We start from the raw sequence: 10,480 nt of genomic DNA, 5'->3' as shown, positions 1-10,480 counted from the left end.
ATGTGTGGGTTATACTCCGGTGGCAGCGATGGTCCCACTTTTTAAAAGGCGCAGCCGGCGTGTGGGTTCGAATCTAGAGGCACAGGACCCAAGACGGGAGAAAGGTGCCTCCTCTCCTGAACTTTCAGTCTAGCTAGGACGCCGGTCCGTGACCAAGAGGATAGGTGAACGGGTACTGGGTCAGGTGGTGAGGCACGGTAGGGAAGAAATAAAACAGGGCTGGCTTATGAGGGAAGAAGGGGAGAGGAGAGCTCTTTTTCGAGTGGGACCCTGGGAATGTCTGGAGTAAGACCCCAAAATGGGCATGGTGAGGGATGGGACGCTGGGCAGAGGACTGGGGTGCCGTATCCCGTGAGGCACGTAGCACAGGGCCCCCATTCTTCATCCCTCCAGAGATGTGCCAGGCGCTGCAGGAGGCTCAGAGAACCCAAAGCCTGGCCGCCATGGGCTCCCAGGCTTCGAGGCCCACATGCTACTGTTTGCATCCTGAAACAACTTCTTTCCCGAACAGGCCAGGCCCTTCCCATCCTCTTGACAACTAGGCAAGATAAGTATTACTATTCCCATCGTATGGATTAAATAAATGAGGCTGGCAGGGTTTAGGTCACCGTCCAAGTGACACAGCCAGTGAGTGGCTTAGAGTGTGCACGCACAGGTGACTTCCAGGCGGGAGTTCTCAATTCGGAGCCCCTTGATGTGCTCTGACCGTGCAATGCCTGGGGAAGAGAGCAACCATCTGGGGCTGGGGGCACGGGGACCTCGGCAGGATGGGGTAGCTGAGCTGAGTCTGGAGGGCTGGTGAAGAGTGTGGGCAGAGAACACGGTGGGAAATGCTGAGGGACAGGAACAGAGAGAGTAAGAGCAGCAAGGTGTATGCGAGGCCCAGGCCTCCTGAGAGGCGGGGTCTGGGGAGCAGGGAGGCTGGCAGGGGAAGTGTTCTGACAACATACCATGGGGCACTGGGACAGGTGCACAGCCTGAGTCCCGAGCAACCAGGGCACTATGAAAATTAACACCCCATGCCCAGAAGGATCTGTGCTATCTCGTGCATAGGTGGGGTGTGATTTCCAGATATCAGAGCGGTCTGGAATCCAGCCCTCAGCTCATCGGATCCTCCTAGTGCATCTCCCCAGGCTTGGGGAACACAAGATTCATAGAGTCTGCCAGAGGAGAACCCACAGTAAGGATTTCAGATGCAGGGCTCCCCCCCCCCCCCCCCCCCCCCCGCCGACCCAGTGTTCTTCACCAAGGCTCCAAGCAGCTCCTTCAGGACCCTGCAGTTGTGGGTCGGCATCCCCTACCCTGGCACATCCAAGACCCTTGGTGCCCTGGAAGGCTCTCGCAGAGCCACAGAGATGCTTCTCATGGGCTGGTCTCTGTCTCCCCAGATGAGCACGGGACCCTCCAGCCCCTGCCGGAAAACCACCAGGCCTTACTCTCTCGGCCACTTCCCACTTGCCCGGGACCTACCAATAAACCCCTTATGCTGAGGTGATCAGCCCTCCGTGGGTATGCATCTCTGATGCCTGGTCATGTGGTCTGTTTTGAGATGCTATTTTTAGTTTCCCAATAACTCCTCCTGCGCACCTCCCACACCTAGAAAACTCCTGATGAGAATAATAGACCTGCCCAGCCTCCTAGTTCTCTTTTGTCAAATCCCAAAGCAGAAAGAGATGCACTTCATTACGAAAATCTAGAAAATCCAAATGTACATATTAAACCTCTCAGGAAGCTAAAACGGGAATGAATATTCGGTTGCCAGAGACGTCTTCAGACTCAAGCGTTGAAACCCTCCTCAGTTGCAGATGCTTCCGTGGAAAAGTGATTTTGTTTTAAATAGCAGCGGGATGAGATACCGGCCTAAATTCAAATCGCATTAGAGCGTTAAATCCTGTCTTCTCACCTCCGAGTGTAATTAATTGTTATGACTCAGTAATACAGCTTTTTAGTTCAGCGTATGGTGCTATTTAAAGAGAAAAGGCTTCCTCTCTGTAGAGATGGCTCTCAGTCACCAGTTCACTTTGCAAACAGATTTGGTAGAGAATGCGTTTCACCGACATTCCTGTTTCAGTTACCTTTGTGCCACTAACCAGGAGACCGATGCGGGGCGGGGGAGGGTGTGTAGGTGGAGGCTGTTGGAAGGTGGCAGAAGGGATGGCACAATCCCCCACCCCCATCAGTTTGGCTCCCGAGGCTTCCCATTCAGGAGTAACCTGCAACAGAAGGTGAATGAAATAGAGACATCTACTGGCTGGAGCTGGGACGTGCATTCTGATCTCTCCCGGTTCCTTCTGGGAAGACCACAACCTCGCCCTCCTGCTGAGTCTGATCGAGCTGCTTTACAATGCGAACAGATCTGTTCAGGGCAAGGCACCATTCGTGAAATAAGCAAGGTGTTTTGGTGCAACGAGTAGAAATATAAGGTACATAGAAAACAAGGTACATAGAAACGTGCCTCATGTCATGCATAATCCTCCATAATGATCTTAATAAATACTATTTCAAGGAAAATGACCGGAAAAACAAAAAGATTGACTTATAAACATGAGTTTGGGTCCAGAAAAAAAAAAAAAATCACAATCATCCCTAGAAGATTTTGTAAGCCGTCTTTAATCTAGTTCATGGTTCTGAGCCCTGAGGTAAGCAACCTAAATATCCACATCAGGAGAAAGGTGAACTAAATTCTGGTCCAGAATATGAAAAATAGATTAAAATATTACGCCGCTATTAATAGGGATAATTATACAGCTGTGTTGCAACTGGAAAATAAATGCTTATGGTATAATTATAGATTTTTTTAAAGTAGGTTAGAATGTGCATAATTTGAATACCTGTATAAAATATGTAGCAGTCTCAATAAATGCTGGAAAGAAGCTAGGACAATGGAGAGACCCAGGTTGAATCCCAGCCTTCAAGCGATCTAGGTGATGACTTTCTGCAGGTTATTTGCCTGCTGAACCTCAGATTTTTCATCTGTAAAAAAGGGTGATAATATTACTTAAGGTTTTTAGGAGCCACGAGTGAGGGCATGTGGGGCTGCTACGTGCCTGACACATAATGGATGTGCAGAAAACAATAGTTTTCATCTCGTTACTTTTCTGCCCCCTTTTTGTCATTGAAATGATCAAATTCTCACAAAGTGGTGCGTGTTTCCTGCGGTTAAGTCATTTCCATTTGGAATATTTGTAGATTTCACTTATTTGATTTAGTTTCTCAAACAAAAGTGATCAACCATATTGAAGCTCATTTACATTTCTAATTCAGTCAGATGGCCAGCAAAATGTATTATGGTTGTATGTTCAGCAGAGCAAACCATTCTTTTGGTATCATTAACTTTATTTCAGAATCACCAAAACAGCTGTAGATGAATAATACAGAAAAGTCTGAAAATTCATTAAAGCCATTTGAACCTCCCTATAGTGATGGAGCCTCTGGCTCTTGTCCCTACATAGTGACAGGTATTTATGGGGGTGCTCAGATAGCCCTTTTCCCCCCTTAAAAGGAAATATTCCTAGCTCGTCTTTGCAAACCCGGTTAACTGGTTAATACCCAGGATGTGTGTCGTCATTCTTTACTTCCTCATACCGTTCCCAGCCTCAGAAATGCGGTAGATTATTTTCTTTTTTTTTTTTTTTTTTTTAATTTTTTTTCAACGTTTATTTATTTTTGTGACAGAGAGAGACAGAGCATGAATGGGGGAGGGGCAGAGAGAGAGGGAGACACAGAATCCGAAACAGGCTCCAGGCTCTGAGCCATCAGCCCAGAGCCTGACGCGGGGCTCGAACTCACGGACCGCGAGATCGTGACCTGGCTGAAGTCGGACGCCCAACCGACTGCGCCACCCAGGCGCCCCCGGTAGATTATTTTCAAAAGTGGTCACAAACATCCCTCTCCTTGCCCACACCCCAAAAGCCCTTTGCACTGTGGCTTCCCTGTTTCTCTCATTTTGAGGTGGAATTCATCCGCACGCTTTGAATCTTTGCTGGACATAGTTGGTTCATAAAGTGGCCCCCGTACACAGAGGACAAAGAGAGCCAGAAGAAAGAGTCAGGTCGCTCCAGAATGGCAAGTGGCAATTTTAATAGGCAAGGGAACTCACGAGGCTTATCTTGAGTGGCCTGCAAGACAAGTAGATCTCCCCAGCGGCCGGCCAGACTAACTGGGTTCAGTGACATATACCTTCCGGATGGTCTCAACCACACCTTACTTTATCAAGGCTACGTCCTTGAAAACAGCTCCCAAGGTGGGGAACAGTGGGCAGAGTACGTTTCAAGGATGGGGGCGGGAGGAGTGACGAACCTCTAATTGACCCTGTCTAGCTCCAGAGTCAGCTGGCGGTCATGTATCTCTCAGTAACCTCTTCCAGCGGACGTGTGACTTGCTCTGATCGATAGAATGTAGCAGATGTGACACTGTGGAACTTGCAAGCGTGGATCACAAAAGACCTTGCAGCTTCTGCTGTCACCCTCTTGGAACCTGAGATCGTGGCAAATAGAAGCCTGAACTAGCCTCCATGAGATGAGGACCAGGTAAAAGGAGGCCAAGCCGACAACATGAGTGAGCTCAGCATAGAGCACCCGGGTCACGGGGTGCCTGGTGGGCTCAGTCACTTAGGCATCGGACTCTTGATCTCAGCTCAGGTCATGATCTCGCCTCTCGTGAGTTCGAGCCCTGCACTGGGCTCTGTGCTGACAGCACGGAGCCTGCTTGGAATTCTCTCTCCCTTTCTGTCTGCCCCTACCTCACTTGTGCCCTCTTGCTCTCTCTGTCTCTCTCGAAATAAATAAACTTTAAAAAAAGAAAAAAAGAACACCCAGCTCAGTCACATCACTCAAGGACAGCAGCCACATGAGTGACCCAGCTGAGCCCAGCAGAGGAACCGCTCAGCTGAGACCAGCCCAAATTGTTGACCCACAGAATTGTGAGCAAACAACATGTTTGTTTTTTTAAGCCCTATGTGTTGGGGTGGCTTTTTAGGTCATGGTAGATAAGTAATACAGGAAACTAGTAAGTGTTAAACTTTCCCACTAAACCCCGAATCCTTCTCAATATTTGCTAACAGATTTATCAGAATTAGTGCTAACATGAAACCCAATTGGCCAACAAATAAAGCCTGAGTTCCTTTTTGTGTTTTACTCTTGCATACCTCTGTCCTAGCCTGAGATTGCGTGGGCCATGTGTTCGAGTCGTGCCTGCTAACTTTTCCAGTAGGTCCTTCTGACAGGAAGATGGGCTGTGGGCTGTGCTCCAGGCATATGATCATCCAGGTAGGTTTCTTCTAGTGCAGTCTGCCATCAACATGAAGGTGTCTGCTTTTCCACAGCCCTTGGCATCCTCTCTGAGACGCTGTCCCTGTCAACAGCATGCTGCCCATCCTTGGGGACAGGTAAAGACAGCTCCTGTTCCAGCAAGAACCTGGAAGAGTGGATGGGAATGGAGGCTGGTGCTCGGATCCTCCTTCCCCACAGTTAGGGCAGACAAGGGGCATGTCTATGCTACCACTGTTCTTTGCAGACTGGTTTCTGAGGGTCCTCGTTGCCCTCTAGTGTAGACCCGACTCACTGATTAGCCGCATGATCCCAAACACATTCCTGGCGGGGCTTGTGTGAAGCCACACCTTATGCTCTCTTCTCACCTCACCCCTTCTCCATCTGAGCTGATTTCACACAGAACCAGTCTCTTGTGTTTTTTCTCGATTTCTATTTTTTTCTCTCTGTCTTCCCACTTCTATCGCCAAAGCCAAGAATTACTTATCCTAAAACCGATGGAAAAATGTGTTGGACATAGCTTGTAGAAATTAGGTAATCTTGGAAAGAGCATCCGTGGTAAGAAAGAGTCTCGGTCTACACTGGCCTTTGCTTAACTCAAAGCTTCCGTGTACAGTTCTGTGATGCGAGAGCTGCTCTGTTGGACAGGGAAGCCCTTCCGTCAGAGATTCCCAGGACTATTCCAATAAAACCACAAGGGAGAGGCATAAAGTCGCTGGCCTCATGGGTAGAGAATTGGGAGAAAGGAGGAGGAAACTAAATCTTTGTCTTTAACAAACTACCTGGAGTTGTAACCGGATCAGTGCAGAAACTATGTCTCTGGGTGCTGTGCTCTATTTTTACTGGTTATATTTCAGCGATGAAGAAAAGGAGCCAGGAATCACCCGTGACCTGTCTGAGGTGTAGTCTGCCTTCAGGAATTATTGATTAGTAATCATGTAGTGGACGTTGCGACGGGCAGTCCAGATCTGCCCCCCGGCATCACTGTGCTCCCCGCCTCAGCAGCCAGGAGTATTGGCCAGGCTTGGGAGTGTGGCCCACAGGCGAGTCCCTCCCTGGGCGTCACCGAAGGAAGCTGACTTGCCCAAGCTTATGCTCCTTCCCTGGGGGCAGCCCACTTCCAATGACTGGTCGCTGTGGAGGTACAAAGACCCCAGTGGGGGGTGATCGTCTGATTGTAGACGGCCAGTCCAGCCTCCCACCCGATCAGCCTTGGTAGCAACTGCCTCCAGAGTCAACTTCTCTTCTTGTCCAAACCTGCTTCCTTCACTCGCTTACAGACTCTGAATAGGGATATGGGAGATGGACCACCCACCGGATGGCGACGGATAAGGCAGTGATCATCTCTAGAGCACTGTAGCAGGGCGATTGTTAGAACTTTCACTGGTGAGTGAACTGAAATAGGATACAAATGAAAAGGAATGTGCTGATGGGCACAGTGTCTCGGGCATTAGAGAGGTTTAGGGGAAACAGTAATTATAAGGATTATGGAACCGGATAACTGGTGCTGAGTGCTGTGGATACACTGGAGAAAGACAGAGATATGCAGCCGCTGATGACCGTGAGGTGCGAAAGCCAGGATGCCTCCTTCCCAGCGTATAAAGAGAGTCTCATCTCCTGCATCTACATGGAGGAGAAAGCTGGGTATCAGGCCAGAAATCGGTTGTACAGGGAGTAGAGCTCCAGAGAAGATTGAATGCTCCACTCCAGAAAGCTCTGTGCCAAAGTCAGCACCCTGTTTGGGAAGGGGTGAGACCCTGAGGCTTTGGCTGGGAACACAGATCGAGGCCCTTGGAAATCTTGAATTCCCAGATTCCGTGACCCCTCTGAACCCAGGGAAGTGCTGCTCTCCTTGCTCAAGATGTATCGTTGTCTGCTTTGCAAAGTAACTATTTCAAAGCAATTGATTTTTATAGAACACTGCAGGCAAGAAGAACGGAGCACGCATTCTTTTTCAGTGCACCTGAGTAGTAACCCACATAGTTCATATACTGCTCTATAACCCAAGCCTCGGTAACTTGAAAAGAATTGAAATCGTAGATGTGTTCTCCAACTTCCCCTTCCTCTGCCCAGTCTTGCTCCAGCCCCTTCCGGGTGTGGTTCCCTACAGAACTCTCCAGCAAACCTCTTGCACATAAATCCCTGCTTCAGAATCTGTCTCCCAGATAATTTGACCTGAGTTTCAAGGCAGCCTTGAAGTTACAAAAGGGTATAAAATGTGGATTTAGTGAGGTCGATTTCCTCTAGCTCGGTGCACATGTCAATTAGCTCTTACTGCTGAGGTAGAATCACCAAGTCCTTTCCCGGACAGAACAATTATTTCTGCCCCTGTGCCCCTCTCTACATGCCAAACAGTGCCCAGAGCCCAGTTCAGTATTTCACAGAGGATATTTCTAGAAGCTTCCAGAAACTTACATTTTAAAACGATGTGTTTCTGACATTGTCACATTTTGTGTTTCAAACACATTCGTACCATTTTTTGTCCTATAATGGGAAACATGAATTATTTAATTACAGTGAAATGCACCGATTGCCAAAGTCTTTAAAGGAAGTGGTAAAATGAACCGACAGCAAGGGATTGGTACCATCAGTCGATGCTTTCTGGGGACAGTCACTATGTCATGGGAATGTGTTTGAGTGCATGCACGTGTGATTGTGCAGATTCGAGTCATAAAAGAGAATCTTTCTGGTGCTCACTCCTGAGACAAGCGGAGAAATAGTGACAATGCTGTCTAGTCACACTGAGAAATCACTAAAATCCAGGGCGCCTGAGTGGCTCAGTTGGTTAAGCGACAGACTCTTGATTTCAGCTCAGGTCAGGATCTTGCAATCTGTGAGATCGAGCCCCACACCGGGCTCCACACTGACAGCGTACAGAGCCTGCTTCAGATTCTCTCTCTCCCTCAAAACTTTAAAAATTTTTTGAAAAAAGAAATCACCAAAATCCACCTGTTTCTCAAGCTAACTCACGGGCCCTGTGGATACACCACGGCAGCAACACCCTCAGGGAACGAGACCCTCTTGCGAATGCGGAGGGCTGGGCCGAGTTGCGACCCTCAACGTGTCACAAATATAGGCTTTGAGAAAAATTCAGAGGCAAATTTGAGACTCCCTGTGAGGATTTTCCTCTTCTTAGAAACCACAAGGGCACTGAAGCCTCATCTAAAGAGTCTAAAAAGTGGTTAGGGGAGAAAAAACTCATTTTTTTTTTTGTTTTTGGTTATAAAAAGTAATGCTTGCAGCAGTTTTAAAAGTTAGAAAGTGCAAATAGAAAAAAGATCTGTATAAACATTTAGATTTTAGATTCTAGCACATATGCAATTTTGAATGCTGCCCTTCTCCCTCAACGCTCTATGCTGTGATGCACGTGCAAATACTCTTCACCTGACCTGCCACAGAGGGTCAGTGTGCCCAGGTAAATGGAACAGCTACTCTTTGCTTACAGAACCCACTCAGGGGTGTGAGATTACAATCCCCTTCTGGGTGCTGCAGTTTCCTTACCCGTGGACAAACACATTGCCAGAATTTTAACTTAAAATATTTTCTTAATATTATTCTGTCCTTTCCAAACTATTTCTGTGTTTATTTCTCCTAACTAAAATGAAATTCACACTCGAGGCGCCTGGGTGGCTCAGTCGGTTAAGCAACTGATGTTGGTTCGGTCATGACCTCGCAATTCGTGAGTTTGGGCCCCGTGTCGGGCTCTGTGCTGACAGCTGGGAGCCTGGAGCCTGCTTCAGATCTGTGTCTCCCTCTCTCTCTCTGCCCCTTCCCGGCTCATGCACTCTTTCTCCCTCCCTCTCTCTCTCTCTCTCAAATAAATAAACATTAAAAAATTTAAAAAAATAAAATAAATTCACACTCAATACAAAAAAAAGCAAAAACCAAAATTGGAGCTCCACGAAGGTCAGAAATGTAACCTTGTGGCTGGTTGCGGGAAAGGGGGTGTTTTGGGTGAGGGCTTGCCCTCTGCCCCCGTTTTCCAGGAAAGACACACGTGAAATGAAGAAAAGTACTTCGATCGCCCTTTTCCCATCTGACCACTGGGGTTCTTCTACTCCTAACTCAGGACTTTCAGCTCATCTTTCACAGGTTGTGAAATCAGTTTAATGAGTCCCGATCAGCAAGGTAAAAAAAAAGAAAAAAAAGAAAAGAAAAGAAAATTAATCATGAAATAGGAAAGAGAACAGAAAATATCAGAGCATGCCTCACATAATAAAGGCACATGCTACCTCGTGAAACATTCGTCTCAGCTCTGTGGGGGTGTGCACGTGAGCACGAACGCCTGCGTGTGCACACAGAACACATCCCGAGGCAAAATGCATTCCTACTGTGTGTCACAAAGAATCCCCTAACGTCTTTCCCCCATAGTCTGCACAACTGTTGAAAAGCATCACTTCCAAAAAAGGGTTCAGGCTGTCAGAGATTCCCATCATTCCCGGGTCTTGTGCTTCCTACCTCCACGAATACACACACACGCACACACGCACACACATGCACACACACACTCACAGGGTCTGCCTATCTCTGTCCCCCAGCTTTACTCCTATTTGGTTTGAAAAATGTACACAGGAATAGGGATAAGAATGGGAATAGAGACCGATGCTGAGATAGCAAAACAAAACAAAAAAAAAAAAAAAAAAAAAAAAAAAAAAAAAATCAAGGCAAGGGGGAAATGACCAAAGGCACAAATCTACCCAATTACTGACAACGGCTATCTCTAGATGATGGTTCTGCCGGTGGTTTTTAATTTTGTCTCTCACTTGTTCTATAAATGTTCTCAACCTTCTCTAGCAGGTGAGAACTCAGACACCAGAGTCAGACAGACCTGGGTTCAATCGTGATTCCAGAAACTCGTCGGAGACGAACTCCATACAAACACTCCCCCTGCATCTGTAAATAAACACAAATCAATGTAAAAAAGCACAAACGGTCCGTGCTTTTTATAATTTTGAACATTTTCATTTCAGGTCACATTCTTTCCGACTGACAACGCACAAGCTTTGAGCACTCCATTTGTGTCCCCACTGAGATTGTCACAGTCAGCTGACAGTCACCTTTGCTCGCCTCGGGCTGCCTGCGGTAAGTCAACTTTTTATCTTCCCTCCTCTGATATCTACTTTTTCAATGCAGCTAAACATCGGATGTTAGAACACTGTGCCGAATTAAGAGATATGGTGGCGATGTGTATACATTTTAGTTTCTGGTGAGTT

This window comes from Panthera uncia, assembly GCF_023721935.1.
Source record: "Panthera uncia isolate 11264 chromosome C1 unlocalized genomic scaffold, Puncia_PCG_1.0 HiC_scaffold_3, whole genome shotgun sequence".
NCBI lineage: Eukaryota > Metazoa > Chordata > Mammalia > Carnivora > Felidae > Panthera > Panthera uncia.
The sequence above is the reverse complement of the archived record's forward strand: the minus strand, read 5'-3'. Positions refer to the sequence as shown.